Source organism: Myodes glareolus, chromosome 3 (assembly GCF_982192425.1).
Source record: "Myodes glareolus chromosome 3, mMyoGla1.1, whole genome shotgun sequence".
Taxonomy (NCBI): domain Eukaryota; kingdom Metazoa; phylum Chordata; class Mammalia; order Rodentia; family Cricetidae; genus Myodes; species Myodes glareolus.
In genome coordinates, this window is record NC_142028.1 from 55968891 (window position 1) to 55987666 (window position 18776).

At 39.7% G+C, this 18776-nt stretch overlaps 1 long non-coding RNA gene across 1 annotated transcript; it reads right to left on the reverse strand.

Moving 5' to 3' along the window:
- Positions 1-1274: 1274 nt before the first annotated feature.
- On the reverse strand, positions 1275-13484 carry LOC125403210 (uncharacterized). The gene is made up of 4 exons (XR_007232867.3): positions 13204-13484; positions 12158-12286; positions 11867-12005; positions 1275-2572 (listed from the first exon to the last, which is right to left on the reverse strand). It is a non-coding gene; the product is annotated as an uncharacterized LOC125403210 (long non-coding RNA).
- Between the last annotated feature and the right edge of the window lie 5292 nt (positions 13485-18776).

The following is an 18776-nucleotide window of genomic DNA, read 5'->3' on the forward strand; positions in this document are numbered from 1 at the left end:
CAGGAGGCAGGCCAGGCAGTGGTAACATAGGCCTTTGATCCCAACTCTCAGAAAGCAGAGGCAGGCGAATGTCTGTGAGTCTGAGGCCAGCCTGGTCTGTAGAGTGAGTTCCAGAATATCCAGAGGCACATGGAGAATCCCTGACTCAAAAAACAAACAAACAAAAAGGAGACATGTGTGAAGAGAGTTTTCACTCTTTCTATATACCACTTTCTACACGTTTCAATTTTTACAGTGATGTTCCCATGTTTTATTTATAATTAAAATGAAAACAGTATTTACTTAATGTTGAGGAACAGGGAGATAGCTTGGGTAATAGGTCACTTCTTTTTCCAACTGAGAAACACTGAGTCAATACATACAAAGAGCTGTCCTTGCTCAGTACAGGCATACATATTGCCCTTTTGATCTTCAGAGGCACAGCACACATGACACCACTCTTTAGCTTGGTCACTGGCTAGCTCTGACCTTAGATCTAAATCTGACCTTTCTGTCTTGTTTCAGTAGCTGGTCCTCATCAGTGATGGGCAGACAACATTTTCAGTCCTCCACGATGGTCATGTCGACTACAGAAGGAGGGATTGGTATATACTAATAGAAACTAGAAAAGATTCTCAGGCAGAAGGAACTGGGCAATTTTGAGCAACTGTTCTCTGGACATCTTATTGTTGTCAATCCACTGATGTCCACTGCTGGGAGTACACAGTCAAGATATGCAAAAGTCATAGAATCAGAGTGAGTGGTCATCACAGGCAATATTCAAGTGATCACCATGTACCATGCACATAGGTGATGGAAACCTTGGTTGTTAACTGTGTTGTAGACTGAGATGAAAAGTTTAAGGCATCTTTCAAGGTCACACAGCCCAAACAGTGAGGGACTCCAACCCTAAAACTCTATTCTGTTCATTGATATGCTGCTTCAGAAAGTACAGGGCTTTTAGTGCAGATGCTGATGAGTCGAGGCAATAATTTCCCATTGCAGAGCTTTATATTGAACAATATACATTCACACACTAAGCATTTCTTTCACAGTTTCCTCAAATGAAACATTAATTATGATTCCCCTTCCTTTTCAGATTAGAAAGTTGGGATAAGAGAAGCAAATATTAGCAAGGCAAAGACACAAAGCCATCTAGTTTAACAATTAGAATCTAGCAGTATTTTGTTGATTATTAAGTTATATCCTGTCTGGAGGAATGTATACACACACTGAATTTTTTGGTTTTTTTATTTGTTAGTTTGTCTCTGAAGATGCAGACATTAAAGCAAAAATTTAGAGCACCACAAGATATTTTAATGTCCAAATAACAAATATATGTAAAGGTTTAATCTGTGGGAAGAAAAGATGTTCAAGGAAACTAGGAAAATAAGAATAAGCTGAAAACCACAATGAGTTATTACTTCACACACATTAGAAGGTTACAATATAAACTTGAAATTAATGAGTGTTGGCAAGGTTGGAGAGACTTTGTAAACCATTGTACTTTTCATAGGGACTTCACTTTTGTTTTCCAGCTGCCCAGACACAAATAATCACACAGAAACTGTATTAATTATAACACTGTTTAGCCAATGACACAGGCATATTCCTAGCTAGCTCTTACATCTTAAATTAATCCATTTCTATTCATTTGTCTATAGCCATGACACCATGGCTTACTGGTAATGTTCTATCATCTTTCTCCTTCAGCAACTGCATGACATCTCCTTGACTCCACCTACTCTCTCTCTCTTTATCTCTGTTCAGATTTCTCACCTGGCTTTACTGTGCTAAGCCATTGGCCAAAACAGCTTTATTCACCAACCAATAATGAAACACATATTCAGAAGGACATCCCACATCATTTCCTTTTCTATTTAATTAAAAAGGAAGGTTTTAACTTTAATATAGTAAAATTACATAAACAAAACAGTTATCATGCAAGAATTATAGTTATAATATTTAGTCCAAATAAAGGAAAAGATTCTATCATCTATCCTATCTTTGTGAATCTAAAATTTTATATTTAATTTATCTTTTATCATAACTAAGAAAAACTATAATTATAAATATTCAATCTTCAACTCTATCAAAGACCCCAGAAGGATTTAATATTACCTAAGTAAGGAGGAAGTATATTGTAAGCAACTACCAAAGTTCTAGAAATGATAGAGATATCTCATTGCTTGGACAGTCACCCAAAGTTCTTTTGTAACATTGGGGAATCCATCTTCAGCCTATAGGCCTATAATAACTGGCAAAGTTTTCAGTGAAGTAGGAAATTTGAAGATCTGTTCTGCCTTGTAATGGCAAACTTCATCAGTTGCTTTCTTCTTTGTACTGCAGAATATCTGGCAGTTTCTTCTGTGAAACAGGAATACTGAAAAAACATCCTATCTTTTGGAAAGTTTAGCAGTCACTTTTCTGTGGGTTCTGCATGTCCAGTTCACACAGCATATCATCAAGCAGTCCAGGCAAGAGCAGTTTTTAGCCTAAATGGCTCTTCTTGTTACATTGAAGGCAAATTCCATAATGAGCTTTTTCAATGTCCATCAATCTCTCTGGTGGTGCCAGAAGCAGACAAGTCTCACTGTTGAGAAATGTCTAAGTTAGTAAAACATTTTAAACACCATATTCTATAGGTCTTTGAAAAGTTTGAAGAATACCTATCCATTTGAAATATATCTCTGTATATCTAGAAAAGCTAACATGACTAAAAGTTTAATTATTATAGATGAGTCACTATTAGTCTGTAATTTTTAATTATACATTCCATGTTTAATGAGCTATATAAACATAATATCTTAAACAAGAATAGAAATATATATATGTAAATATATATATATATATATATAACAAAATTTACCTTAAATTTGTATCAATAAATTAAAGTCCATAGCAATGTAAAGTATTCATTTCTATATCATCGTACACTCTTGGTTTTTATTGTTACAGTTGTTGTGGAAGACAATAAACTAGTTCCTGCGAAAAAATAAAATATAACCACCATCTTGTAATAGGAGGAGTGGGCCTGCTTTTTATCCGAGCCGCCCAGCTAGCTTACACCCAAAATAACCACACAGAAATTGTATTAATTAAATCATGGCCTGGCCCATTAGCTCTAGCCTCTTATTGGCTAATTCTCACATTTTGATTAACCCATTTCTATTAAATCTGTTTATCACCATATGACTGTGGCTTACTGGCAAGATTCTAACCTATCTGTCTCAGGCCAGAGACTCATGGCATCTGCTTGTCTCTGCTTTCTTCCTCCCAGAATTCTGTTCTGTCTTCCCCATCTACTTGAGTTCTGCCCTATCAACTAGGCCAAGGCAGTTTTTTATTCAACCAATGAAAGCAACACATAAACAGAAGAACCTCTTAGACCACCATACTAGCTAGTTCTTTCACTTTTGTGTATGAATCAGTTTTACATCTATGCCAAAATATCTGAGAAATCAACTTAAAGAAAGAAATAATTACTTGGCCCTCAGGCCAAAGCTTGGCCTTGCTTGGCCAGTTCTAATGTGTAGAGACACAGGCATGAGCCTGGTGGTGGCGAAAGTGTGGTGGGGCCGAGTTTCTCACCTCATGGTATCTAAGAAGCAGAGAGTAAATAGTAAGAAGGGTCTGGGAACATGACATGCCCAAAGTATGTCCCCCTCTGTTCTACCTCCTCTAATGACATTCCATCTCCTAATTTCTACTATCTCCCAATAAGGCCTTCAAAACTAAAAAAAAAAAAAAATGGAGTTAAAATATTACTATCATTTCTTCCTTCACTTCTGTCTTGGGTTCCTATTGCTGTGAAGATACAGCATGACCACAGCTGCTCTTATAAATGAAAATACTTAACAGGTTGGCTTACAATTTCAGAGGCATAGTTTATTATCAGCATGGCAGGACATTCAGGTATACATGTACCGGTGAAAGTCCTCAGAGTTCTATATCTGGATCCAGAGGCAGCATGAAAAGATAGCCACACTGGGCATGACTTGAACATCTGAGACCTGAAATCCCACCCCCAGTGACACACTTCAACAAGGCTATACCTACTCCAAAAGGGACATACCTCCTTGTAGGTCAAGAATTTAAACACATGAGTGTATGGAGGCCATACCTATTCAAACCACCACACCTTTCCTTCTCCTACCCCTTTTCATGTACCACCTTGCTTTCAAATTCATGACCTCTTTTTCTTTAATTTTGTTGCATATACCTAAATATATTAATATAGCCTGCACAGTTTATATAATATTATTTATGTGTCAATGTTTTCAATGATGGTCACTTGGTATTTGATAACCAATTGGTGTGCTCCTCCCTGGGAAACACTATTTCCCCTGCTCTCAGCATTCCTTAGTTGCCTATGGTTCTTTGTCTAGGGTTGGGCCCTATGAAATTACCCCATTCCATATTAACATAATTATTAAGGTCATTTTTGTTTGGGTTTTATTTAGGCAGTCATGGTGGTGAAAATTCGTGGACATAGCTTCTCTGACATTTCTAGAAGTCACAATCTCACAGAAAATGTTCTGTTCCTCTGAATTTTAAAATTCTTCTGCTCCTTTTCTGTTATGATTCTTGAGCCTTAAGTGCAGTTGTTGTATTGTAGCTGTATCAGTTGAGAACATGATCACTTGTTCTCAGCATTTTGTTAGTTGTGGTTTCTTATAACGGTCTACAATGCAAATATATAGTTCTTTTTTGAGAGCTGAGACCTATACTTATCTGTAGGTATAATGATAAATAATCAGAGTATAGTTAGGAATCATTCTGGCTTAATAAAGTGGAAGTTGTAAATTCTCATTCAAGATCTATGATGACACTAGCCATGGATGTTTGGCTAGGTTTCTGGTACCAGGTCTGGCTTCATCTTGGTACACATACCTTGAGTCCAATTAGAGACCTGTTGGTTACTGCCAAGGTGTGTGTGTCATTCTGCTTGTTAGTGTAGTCCATAAGCATCAGAGCTGGGTAGGATGACTGATTGCTTCTTCCCTTGGGAACTTGCATGGCACCTTCCAGTACTATGAGAGCTAGCCCTCAGGGAGGAAATTTTTACATCAGATCCAGCTCAGCTCCTCCACGTCCTGTGCATGAAGAATGTGGTGTCTTTGATAATAGGGACTTATCTGCAGCCTCTTGAACAATAGTTCTCAATCTGTGGGCTGTTACCCTCTTTGGGAGAGGTCAAAAAGCTTTTCAGAAAGGTCACATATCAGATACCCTGAATATCAGACATATATATTATGATTCATAACAGTAGCAAAATTACAGTTATTAAGTACCAATGAAAATAATTTTATGGTTGGGAGTCAGCACAACATGAGGAACTGTATGAAAGGTTCATAGCTTCAGAAAGGCTGAGAACAACTGATCTTGGAGGAAGCCAAGGGCAGCTGCAATAACCTGTAATGTTTTGCAAATTTCTTGAAATTTTAATATCTAATCAACCCAATGATCTTGTCAGAGTCCTCATAATCTGCTCACTATTTTGTTTTAGTTCTTTTTTTGAGACAGAGTTTCACTGTGTAGATTTGGTGTCTGTCCTCGAACTAGCTTTTGTAGACCAGGCTTGCCCCAGACTCACAGAGATCTGCTTGCCTCTGTCTCCTGAATGCTGGGATTAAAGGCATGTGCCATCACCGCCCAGCTTTTTTTTTTCCCACTCACTTCTTAATAGTGTCAAGCCTTAAACACATGAACATTTTGAGGCGTTTCATGTCCAAACTATAGCAGAATAATATCTAAAAGGAATTGAAATCTTAAAGAGGGATTCATGCTTCGCTGTTCATAGTAACACTACTTGTCTGTCACACATGTAGCAGCCACCCCAGAGTATATTAATGAGTGTGTGTTATTTTCCTCATCACTGAAATAAAAATGCAAGACAAAAAGTAACTGAAGGAAGTGCATATTTTGAGTTACAGCTTGAGCAGATACTGTCCATTACAGAGGAAGAAGTATGGGGGCAGGAGTGAGCAGCAGCTGGTCAAAAAGCAGGGAAGGTTACATGTTAGGCTCTTCTTTCTCCTATTATTGTCTGAAACTTTCTTGCTATCTCAGTTGGTCTGAGCCTCTTTGAGGCAGGTGGGTTTACCTGAGAGTCTTTCTGGCTCTCAGATTGTCTGAGAGTAACTCTCAGTAGTCCTTACTGTTTAGATGTTCTTGGGGAGAGGGACCTAGTTAATCTGATTAGTTTCAGGAACTTCCTTGGGCAATTTTGAGGTATTTGCTTCCTGTCTTACTGAGCTTCCCTGCAGGATGGAACATTTCAGATCCCCTTAGAATATCCTGCTGTTTCATCTTTCTGTTCAGATCCTATGTCTTAAAAGGTTTCCTTCCAAGACTGAAGATTTTAGTCTCAGAGGAAACTGCTATACAATACATGGGAAAGTGGTCCTCTGTTCTAGCACATGTGCTTTTCCTATGTTTGCATTGGGATTGAAAGGCGTAGTGCCCTAAGGTAGTCATAGAGAGACTCTGCCAACATCAACAGTGTGAAGGATTTTCTCTGTGTGTCTCTGTTATAGCAGATCTTCTAGCTTAGGTAGCATTTGAGTCTAGAAAGAAGAAGAAAGGAAACATATATATACTGGGGGGGGGAGTCTACAAAACCTACTTCACTTTGCCATTAGGTAGTGGACTCTCTGGTTCCCTTTTGGTTGTCTGTGGCAGTCAGACTGGGATCAGAAGCTTCCCAAAGCAGATGAAAGCTGAGGCTACGTGGGAATAGGTTTGTTCCATTTCTCCCCCATCCCTCAAAATAGGATTCCAACAAAGGAAGGAGCTAGTGTTTCCAATAGCATGCATCTCTGTGCCAAAGACGTGCATCTCTGTGCCTTTGTCCCATGTTCCAGCCTTAGTGGCTCTTATTCAACATATTTTTCAGGACAAGGGAGATGGTTCAGTCAGTAAATACTTGACCTTATTGGGTTTGAAACCACAGAATCCACATAAGAAGCTCCTCATGGTGGCACACACTTATAATCCCAGAGCTGGAAGGCAGAGATATGAGGATCTCTGGGACTCAGCTAGCCTAAGTGAATTGGTGAGTCCCAGGCAGGTGAGAAACCCTGTCTCAAAAAAAAAAGGTGGAAAACGATTAGAGATGATACTCAAGGTTGACCAAGTCTTGCTTCCTCATGCATGAGCGTGCGCGTGTGTGTGCGCCCGTGCACGCGTGCGCGCGCACACACACACACACACACACACACACATACACACACACACTACAATAACTGTATGTATATATACATAGACAAAAAGAAGCAGACATCACTCAAATCTGACTCTACAAAGCCCTCAGCGTTCTTCTGTGGTTGGTGTGTTTTCCCTGTCAGCAGTGTGCTCAAGCTCACTCGTGATTTACAAGGAGAGATGCTTCCTACCAGCTCCCCAGTCAGCCTCACAAGGTGGATTTCACAAACCTGTCTGCCGGCAGTGCCGCCTGCCCCAGGTTAGAGTGAAGAAATAACACTTTGATGCATGTTTGCTGTGGTTTATTGATCCTATTAACATTAACTCTCAGGAAAATCAATGCTTCAGTCTTGCAGGAGATGTATAAATAAAGTGATAAAAATAAATCAAGGTCAATTGTTTCCTGATGGAAAAAAATGAGAGGTAAATTATGACAGCCTGTGATCAAGAGCAGGGGGATATTTCTAAGGTTGTGGAACATTTAGGAGTGTGTACCAGGGCTCTGTTTAGCCATTCGATGGTGGTGCTATTTGGCCTACTTGAAGGACATTCTTTTCCCAAGTGTCTGGCTGGTGCTGACCCTTGGCTGTCCTGCTTTGCTTTAGCTGGAACCCACATTGTTGGTTCAGTTTTCCTACCCATGTCACCTTATTGAATAGCTAAAATTTTGTGCCTAACCACCTGCTGATAAAAGAGTACTAACCACTGTGTTATAGATTATGTTTCTATTGCTGTGACAAAATGCTATGACTAAGGCTACTTATAAAGGGTATTTCATTTGGGGCTCATGGTAAAAGAGGGTTTGAGTCCACGCCCATCATGGTGGGAAGCACGGCAGAAGTCAGGGAGGCATGGAATTACAGCAGTAACTGAGGGCTTACATCTTGATCCACAAGCACAGGCAGGGAGAGCTAACAGAATGGCATGGGTGTTTGAAAACTTAAAGCCTTTCCCCCAGTGACGTGCCTTTTCCAACAAGGCCACGCCTCCTAATCCTTCCCAAACAGATTCATCAACTCAGGAACAAGTATTCAAACCTATGCCTATGGGACTATTCTCATTTATCATACATTATAAGGATAGTAATACTAAACTATTGCTGCAAGGTCCTGTACGCCCATTCACTGATGTAGGTATGATTTTCTGAATACCTGTGCTGTCATGAGTAATGCTAATCTGTGGTGGTACCTACAGTACAGTAGTTGCCAAGGCAGACACATTCCCTGACTCCACAGAACTTACCAGTTGGGTGAATGCACAATCAGCAAGCAGTCAAGTGTAATATGATGTCAAAAATGATTAATGCAGAGAAAAGAATATGGCAGAGGGAAAGGCTAGCCAGGGACTATAGTGCCAGAGTACAGGGGCACTCAGGAAGAACTGACCCATGTCCAAGGTAGAAAGACCCACTTGGGTACATTCCCAGTACTGAGCACATGAAGAATGCTAGAGATTTTGGGGAAAAATCTGACGTCTGAAAACAGGAGTCTGATCCTGCTGGACTTGTGATGAGTTCTGTGATTTGGGGAAGTCAAGCATCCTATCTGTGTTTTGACAGCTCTAGGGGAAGGAAACACCACTGTGCACTTTTCAAGATGATTTGGAGGCCTAGATGAGAGTTAAAAGTTTCAAACACAGGAACTAAAACACAGGAAGCTCTCAGGAAATGTTTGTTCCCTTCCGCATTGCCAGGGCTGCTGGGAGATCGCATGGCAGATATTCAAGCCAGCATATGTCCACAAAGGGATGCCATTTACATATTTTCAGTCAGTCAGAATGTGAGCGAGCACTTTCTGTGTGCTAAATACACCCAGGAGAGCTCGGTAGACACCGCAAGCATTGTATCTGCTCTTGTACAGTTAGTTACTAGAATGTAGATTGTTGCACAGGACTGTAAGCCTACAAATCCCAGGTTCTTCCATTTGGTAGCTATTTCAAATTGGCAAATTATTTATATCTTTATTTCTCATTTGTAAAATGGGGGTAACAGTAGCAATTAGTTGGGTCCTGGTAATTCAATGAGTTACTACTGAGAAATATCTAGAATTGGGTATTATATATGACAAGTATTTGGAAAGTATTTCAAGACAGCAATTAAACACAATATTATGTGAGATGTGCTTAAAGAAGATGCAGGCTAAGCCCCCAGCTTGTGCTGATGCCCTGAAATGTGCTACAACACTGTCTCCTTTAAGCATCCACAGGTCTTTTTGTAGATAAAGAGGCTGAGATGAGGCAGCATCAGACCCTTGCCCAGACACATTCACTCCTCCCAGGCTCCCTTTGGATGCCCCAGTGAAAACACTAGAGATGATCAAGATGGTGTCCCCCTCCAAGGAGGCCTTGAAGTAGAGAGGAAGAAAGACACACACTGACAGGCTGAGCACCTTACCTAAGATCTCAGAAGCAACAAATCAAATCGCAAGATTTCCAACCAGGGCACCTGTGCTGGGCTGGGGCTAGAATCAAATTTAGCAAGCACTGATTAAATGCTTCCCCAAAAAAAATCTCCCTGGTAAGCCCAGTAGGATAGTGACACATACATTTTGTCAAGGGCATGGCCTGAACATCCTCTAAAGCCGATAAACTGGGGAGAAGGCATTCAAGTAAGCTTATTGTCTGAGATTAGCTCGATTTGCAGGGAGAGTTGTGCACGGAGACAGTGGCTCCCGCACACTGTTTGTCATTTTCTTTACAGTAGAAATGCCTCACATAACCAAGGTACATTCATCAGAATGAAGATATGCTGCTATATTACTCTTAACTGGCCTCCAGGCTTCATTCAGAGTCCACCAGCTTTACCATGGGTGCCTTTTATTTGTCCTGGATCCCAGAAGAACTTTAGGGAATCCCCTCAGAGGAATTTTGACCTCCCTGTGTCTACAAATCCTGACTTCTGTTCATATCGTACAAAGATACTATGTATCCTTCAGTTAGTCTCCCTGGTCTATTTAAGAAGATGGGGCTGGGGCCACTGGGCTTTAAGTAATGCTGTCCTTGCATAGAAGTGTTTCCTAGAACAAATAAAAAAGAACTGATCCCATAAAATAATCTCAGAATTTCTTTTAAAAGAGTCAAAATTGTAATGGAAATATTGGCCAAAATGTCCTCTTTTTTGATTTATTGGACTTTTATTACAAAGACAAAATCTATTTGTAATTTATTGATTTGTGGATTCCCAAGATGTAGATAGCTTTTCAAACATACAAACATAATTTTAGCGTGTGTGTGTGTGTGTGTGTGTGTGTGTGTGTGTGTGTGTGTGAAGTACAGTTTGAAGCCAACAGATGACATCAGAAGCTGAATTTGCAGACACTTACTGAACTTGAACTTGGGGCCTCTGAAAGAACAGTAAGTGCTCAAAACCATTGAGTTACCTCTCAAACCCTCTGGCTCTTGATTTTAACATAAAATCATCTTGAAATCATCTCATCATTCCAGTGTGTCTCTCTGTGTGTGTGTGTGTGTGTGTGTGTGTGTGTGTGTGTGTGTGTGTGTGTGTGCCTGTGTACAAAGAAAAATATGTACTTTTCTCAAAGCTGGACTTTCTCCAGAGGATGAAGTAGTTCTAACTAGAGAGAACACATGAAAGAGGTCTTTGAGTTTCACATCTATTTTTTAAATGTGATTTTGTCTGCGGTGTTTGTCGAACTGAATGCATAATGTGACCTTCCTGTATTTGCATCTTGCACTGGCTTCTCAGTTTGTTTTTAACCAGAAGTTCTACTGACCTTGAGGCGCCAGAAGCATTGTTCTCACATGGGTGAGTGATCTGGGTGTATTTCTCCCAGGGATTAGGCAAGCATGAGTTTGTCTTCTCACCAGCACAGTGCCATTCCTCTGTACACTCTTGTGGATTTGTGTCAACAAAATTAATTATGAACATTATGGGGAAAAGCAAAGCCCAAAGCAGCTTGTATCCATGCTGAAGTTCCTGGGTGTTTTTCCATACAGAAGAATGCACGGTGGAGAAAGGTGCCTTTTGATTATTTCCACAATATTTCCCTCACTCAGTCATTTTTTTTAATTAAACTTGTAGGACTTCTACTTTCTTCTTTCTATCCTTTGTTTTGAGATCTCAGGTTTGCCTCGAACTCACTTTGTAGCAGAGGATGGCCTGGGGCTTCTAATCCTTCTGCTCTCACCTCTGAGTGTTACAATGGCAGTGTGGACCTTAACCCCTGGTTTAGACCGGGCTGAGGGTTGAACTCAGGGCTTAATGAGTACTGGACAAGAGTTCTACCAACTGAGCTACATCCCCAGTCATGTGACATGCTGGTGTCTACTCAGTCATTGTTGATCCATGTGATTTAGGTTGTTTTTTACAGTAGGAACGTAGTGGGATTTGTACCTGAACTTGTAAAGCTTGTTTGGGTAGACTTACTTTAACTTTTGAGAAGTAAACCAATAAAGATGGAAAATCGGTTGAGTAGGGTATCATTCCTTATATTGACCACTATAGCTCCATAATCGTATCCGCCTGCTGGAATTTGCCATTTGGTAGCACATATGCTCTGTGACTGCAGTGTGTTTTAGGACAACCAGGGAAATGGTGCTGGGAGGAGCGTGTCTCTCCATTCTCCACTCTAGTGCCTCCGTTTGTGCTGCCCTCTTCTTCATTCACTGACCTTCCTAACAGCCTACTGCCTCCCCATCTTCGTCCCTAACACCCTCAGAATACCTGGTGCTTTTCTTTCTTCCTCTCCGTATGAAGTTGTTTTTATTCTTCAAGGGTTGCTTCAGGGTCCCAGCATTTATCTATCCTCTGGTAGTATTCATGGAAAACCACATATTCTCCGCTCAGGAGGTCAGTATCATCCCTGAGTAACAACAACAAAAGGTTTGAGGCAAGGCATAGTCTTTTTGTGTACACACACACACACGCACACACACACACAGACACGAGAGAGAGAGAGAGAGAGAGAGAGAGAGAGAGAGAGAGAGAGAGAGAGAGAGAGAGAGTTCATTGTACCTGGCAGATATAAGCTGAAGGGGAAAAGGGTTTTCTTGGTGTCTTGTTTTCCATCCATCACAGTGAGGAAGGCTCGGAGAAGCAGCGGCTGGGATTGTGGGGGTAGGGAGTGTGCAGCAGTGACTCCGCCTAGGACCACAGAGCAGCAAGCAGAGAAAACGTGATGGAAACTAGAGGCCAGTGCACACCTGCAGCGTCCCTTCCCTTGTCACTACTTCCACTTGCCAGGCCTCCCTTGCTAGAAGTTCCAAGGCTATCCAACAGTGCCAGCTATGTAACAAGAATTTAGAACATGGCCTCTGAGGGAGATTTCAGATTTAAATCAAAATTGAGAAGTCTTGCAGTCATTGCGGGAAAAGCTGAAGGAATAATAGGGAATGAATGAGAGAAAATTTTTTTCTCTAATGTCAAAGTTAAACAAGAAGGAAGAAATCTGGCCAAGAAGAGTCACTTATAGCCCCTCTATCTGTGTGACTCACCCCCATAAAAAAACAAAATCAAAACAAAATAACAACAAAAAGCCCAGCCACTCTTTAAGGAAGGATTGGTCATACAGCAGATCTTGGGTAAAGCTGCTGGTGAAGAGGATGTAGAACTGTTTGCTTTCTCTCTAAACACATCAACCACACCTTATCTCTTCCTTTTCATTCTGTCTTTGAGGACAAATGCAGTGTTGTACTTTGAAGTCATGAGGCAGCAAACTCTAGGACAAAACTCCTATCTGTCATAGTTACCAGAATTAGAAAGAGCAGATTGGGTCTCTACATAGTTGACAGAAAAACCAAGGTCAAGGGCTACCTTGCAAGCCCCTGTTGTAACATGTTCCAATGCTTAGGACACTATTATTTGGGTTTGCTTTTTATCAAAGAGAAATGTGTGCCCATCTGATGTAGGAAACTATGTTAGCTGACATTCAAACAGTTCCTACACTGCCCTCTAAATCAAAGTGAATTCTACATAGATTTCAGTCCTCCAAGTGATGTTTCTATCATCAGACCTCTGCAATCTTAGCTCCCTAATAGTTGTTGGCTAGGAGCATAGCTTACCTTGTGTGCTGTTACTCTGTCTTAAATTCAAAGTGGATCCAAAGCTCCAGGATCTTGGAAGGCCAAGATTTTCTGATCACCCCTTTCACTTGTAACACCCTTAAGTCTGCTCAGCATATGTGAAATCTAAGTGTCCTCAGTCTCCAAGGCAACGGTTCTGCTATCCCTGGTTCAACCAAGGGAGAAAGAGAAAGCCAGTGCCCTCTCACCATCTCCCTGATTCTGTTCTCATGGCTCAGCTAAGAAGAACCCAAGGGCAGCTCAACACAGCGTACCGCAGGCATCACAGCGTACCGCATGCATCACAGCAGACAAGCTCCAGCAAGTTTCAGTTCAATCCCCAGTCAGCAATGAGCTTTTACTTTTGCATAATCAGAAGTCTCCTGGGGCTGGTGCTGCTTGGTGGTGGAGCACTTATCTAGCATGTGTTCAAACAGTAGTTCCTCTGAAGAACTAACTTACTTAGAAGTCCTGTGTGTGTGTGTGTGTGTGTGTGTGTGTGTGTAATATATATATTATATACTACCATGAACAAAAACAACAGCAAACCTAGCTAGACAATTAACAATGGTATTTTTGCCTCTGCTTCTGTAAATGAATAACTCAGTCACTGAGACATACCATCATTTATGATGTTTTGTAAAAAATCTTTTGTGTTTGACTCTCTCATTGCATGTTGTGTGTGTGTGTGTGTGTGTGTGCCACAGCATGTACACGACAGCCTAAATACAAACTTGGTGTTCGTCCTCTCCTTCCAGCTTGCCTATGACTGCATCTCTTAATGTTCTCTGCTACAACCACCAGCTAAAGCTTCCAGACTCTCCTGTTTGGCTCCCTTCTCCCTTGGGTGCAATGGGATAGCAAGTGTGTGCTCTAAAAGGTCTGGAGCTTATGAGGTGCTGGAGATTCAAACTTAGGTCATCAGGTTTGTATGGCAAACGCTTTACCCACTGCTCCATCTTCCCAGTCCTCTTGACATAGTCAATGTATATTTAACAAGCCTGTCTTCATTATTAATGCAATTTGTTTGATGGGTCATGAGTGTGTAAATTGGCAATATTTTGGAAAATCCTTTGTGTGTGTGTGTGTCATAAGAAATTGACAAACTAAAGAGAATAAATTTTTTTAATTATTTGGGTGCAAAATTATTCCAGGTTTTTTTACATCTATGATTAAAACTTTGTATTTTAAAAGTCTTCAATCCTGTAACCATATTTTTATTTATTGCTAAACTATCTGTCATTAGATGTTGTGACAACCTACTCTAAGATAATGTCAAGAAGTTTTATTGTACAGAAACATGAGTTATATAAAAACTCTCAACTGTTAATAGACTTAAATGTTTTTATTTTCAACATAAATATTTCCATAAGGAATATTTCTATTAATTAACCATTGAACATGCCTTAGAGACATTTAAAATATTTTTTAGGTTTATAACTTATTTAAATCTGGAATTAACCAGAATAAATGTATTTTATTTTCAACACACATATCAATAACATGTTACTTTATCCAAAATTGCGCCCCTTTACTGAAGCCATCAATCTGATTTATTCCAGATGTCAAATGTTCTTGATGTCTGTGTTCTTGCAAGTTTGAAATTTCAGGTTAAACTTGATGCAAAAAACCAGTTTTGCTTTAGGTAAAGCCATTCTAATATGCCTAAGTTATTCTTTTTGTTATGTAAATGACACAATAATTTATTTGAGAGCCAGTAATAGACACATGTCAGGTTAAAATCAGAAGTAAACATGCTGACACGTGTCTACAACCCCAGTAGGAGGCTACAACAGAAAGACTGTGGATTCAGCCAGCCTGAACTATGTAGTGAGGTTCTGTCAAGAAGAAGAAAGGGAAGAAGGGAGAGAAATGGAAGAGAAAGAGGAAGGGAGATCAGGGAAAAGAGAGGGAGGGAGAGGGGAGGAAAAAAGAACAAGAATGGAAAGGGGACAAGAAGACAAAAGGAAGAAAACTGAAACTTGTTCTAAGGAAAATATGGATTTCATTTTCTCTTAAGTTCTCCTCTAGAAATAAAGTAAAGGAAAGTCTTCCTAATTTATCATCTTACACTCCTCCATTGCTGGTGGGAGCACAGACTACTACAGCCACTTTGGATATCAGTATGGTGATTTCTAAGAGAATTAGAAAACAACCTACTGTGAGACACAGCACCCAAAGGATGCTGAATCGTACCACAAGGACATGCACTCAACTATGTTCATAGCAGCACTATTTGTCATAGCCAGAATGTGGAAACAACCTAAATGCCCCTTGACCTAAGAATGAATAAAGAAAATTTGATACATTTACACAATGGAGTACTACACAGTGGAAAAAAATAATGACATTTTGAAATTTGCAGGCAAATGGATGGATCTAGAAAACATCATACTGAGTGAGATAACCCAGAACCAGAAAGACAAATAAAATACATACTCACTCATAAGTGGCTTTTAGACATAAAGCAGAGACAAAACCAATTCCAGAGAACTTAGATAACAGAGAGTACCCTAAGAGAGACATATATGGATCTAATCTACATGGGAAGTAGAAAAAGACAAGATCTTCTGAGTAAATTTGGGAGTGTGGGGCTTAAGGGACAGGGTAGAAAAGGAGAGAGGAGGAAAGAAGGGAAGCAGAGAAAAATATATAGCTCAATAAAAACAATTTTAAAAATGAAAAAAAAGAGAAAATTCTGAATTCAACATGCCTAAGTTATTCTTTAGTGCCCAGGGCACCATGAGTCTTCAATATCAGATGACCACATGCTGGCCTTAGTGCTGGCCTATGAGAGCCTGTCTCAAGTAAATAAATAAAGGAACAAACTAGAGAGAACTAATTAAAATTTAGGGAGAAGATTGTGAGTCTGTGCAGACACTGCTTTCCTTCTGAAGTTTCTCTACAACATTTAAGCTATGATACTTTTTAATTGTTTTACATGTGTTGATGATAAATATTTTTTGTTTATGATGGCAGATCTCATAAAGATGTTTGCACACAAGTGCACCTTGTCCTTTGACCATGTTGATTCATGCATCTTCTTCCCATGCTAGTCCCCTTGATTCCCCCAGGCAGCCTCACTTCTACTACTCCCCTTTGTGTGTGTGTGTGTGTGTGTGTGTGTGTGTGTGTGTCTTCTTGTACATGTATATGCATGTGCATGTCGAGGCCAGGGAATAATATAGATTGTTCCTTAGTTGCCACCCACCTTAGTTGGTGTTGATTTTGTTGCTGTTTTAGTTTTGTGTTTTTTTGTTTTTGTTTTGAGATGGGGACTCTCTCTTTGGTCAGGTGCCAGCTTGTCTGTACTGATGTACAAATGTCACTGCTGGTATTAGAAGCCTGCACCACCATGCCTGGTTCTTTGTTTTTGGTTTTGGTTTTTGGTTTGGCTTGTTTGTTTGAATTTTTTATTTGTTTGTTTTATGTGGGTTCTAGATCATTGACCTCAAGTCTTCATGTTTGTATGGCAAACATACAAAGGACTGATTTAGCTTCCCAGTTTAATATTTGTTTTTATGAGCATGATTTATTTTAATTAATGTGATCTTCAGTTGTGCTTGTTTACCTAAACGTGGTATATGATTCTTTGCAGGCTTACTCTGTGTGTATTCTTTTTCCACTCAACTGTTGACGAGCACCAAACTGACTTCATACTTGCTTATTGCCAATAGGGTTGCTGTGAAGACAGACATACAAGTATCAGTGTACTATATTGACTTAGAATCCTTTGAGTATAATCCCAAGAGGAATACAGCTGCATTTTATGATGGTTCTATTTCAGCTTTTTGAGGAACCTCCATATTGGTTAGTTTACATTACATCTATTACGAGATTCTCTTTTGGTTTTTAATATCTCTTCTTACTGATAGCCATTATATCCAGAATGAGTTGAAATATCAATGTAACTCAATTAGCATTTCCCTTATAACTAATACCAAACATTTTCCCTATGTATATTGACCATTTATATTTCATCTTTTGAGAACAATCTCTTCATTTTATTAGCTCATTGATTGATTGATTGAAGTAATTTTTTGCTAATTAGGGTTTGCATTTTTATTTTATTTATTTATTGTGTGTGCACTCAGGCATGCATGTGTGTGTATCTGCACATGAGTTTGTATGTATGTGTGCATGTGTGACTGTATGTGCACATGTGTGTACCAGCATGCTTGTGGAAGTCAGATGACAGCTTTCAGGAGACAGTTTTCCCTTTTCACTGTGTGGGTTTTGTAGATTTCACTCAGGCCATGCAGCTTGGTGAGCAGTATCTTTACCCACTGAGCCATAGAGTCAGTCCTGATGTGTAGGTTTGAAGTTTGTTATGTATTCTAGACAGTAATCCTCTGTCAGATGCACAGCTAGCAAAGATTTCTCTCTGTAGTTCTGTAGGCCCTCTCTTTTCTTGTTTGTTGCCTTGCTGTGCAGAAGATTTTTGATTTCTTATAATCCCATTTATCAGTTTTTAGTTTTATTTCCTCAGTGATTAGAACCCTTTTCAGAGAGCCACAGCCAATGCATTACCATGAAATGTTTTGTCTGTGTTTTCTTCCAATTATTTCACATCTTACATTAAGGTCTTTGGTCCAGATGGAACTAATTTTTGTACAGAGTGGGAAATAGAGATTATTGTGACCAATCACACAAAATACAAAATACAATGTTTTTGTAATTATTATGACTTGTTTCCTATCCTAAAATGTGCTCTATTTTAGAGACTAGTCTAGGGATTGGGATTGCCTAGAAGAATGCATATTCTAGGTGTTTGGGAAGAATAGTCTGTAGGTATCTGTTAAATTCAATTGGCCTAACTGACATCTAATTCTGATTTATTGTTGTTGCTGTTGTTCATTTCTGGCCTGGATAACATGTCTACTAATGAGAATGGAATATTGATGTTACCTACTATTGTATTAAGATCATCTTGAGCTTTAATATCCAGCAGTATTTATTTTATGGAATTGGATGTATCAATGTCCAGAGCATATGTATTTAGAACTGTTAAATCCACTGGTATTTGTGCCCTTAGTCAATATGAAGTGAACTTTATCTCACTAGATTTTTGGTTGAAATGTACTTTTTCTAATTTCATTCTCCAAAGTTTTGATGTTACAACACTCATGGTTGCTCATGTTCACCCTTATAGAAGAATATACTTGTTCTAGTGGGATGGAGCAGCCTCAGTACCAGAGTCTGCAGTCTTGTTGTGAATATGCATGTACCACTGAGATTCAGTTCTGCTTAGCGCTCATGAGGTACCACATGACTCTACAGGTCTTAGACTCTCTGAGACTGGGTTGGGGAATTTTGGGGTTTAAAGACAAAGGTGTAGAATATTCCATTCCTCCTGGAAGGGCAGTTTCATTTCACACATGTCTCAGGTAGTGAGGCAGGTGGCTGGTGCTGGGGCTTCTCTAGCCTCTGCTTCAGGCTCTGTCATCCAAAATTTTGATTTGGGATCATTCTTCCTGGTGCATTTTCTTTCTCTCTTTTGTCTGGGACACAGAGAGAAGTCTGGTTCCACTACTTCCCTCACAGTTTGTTTAGAGCAAGAGGCTAGTCTTTTT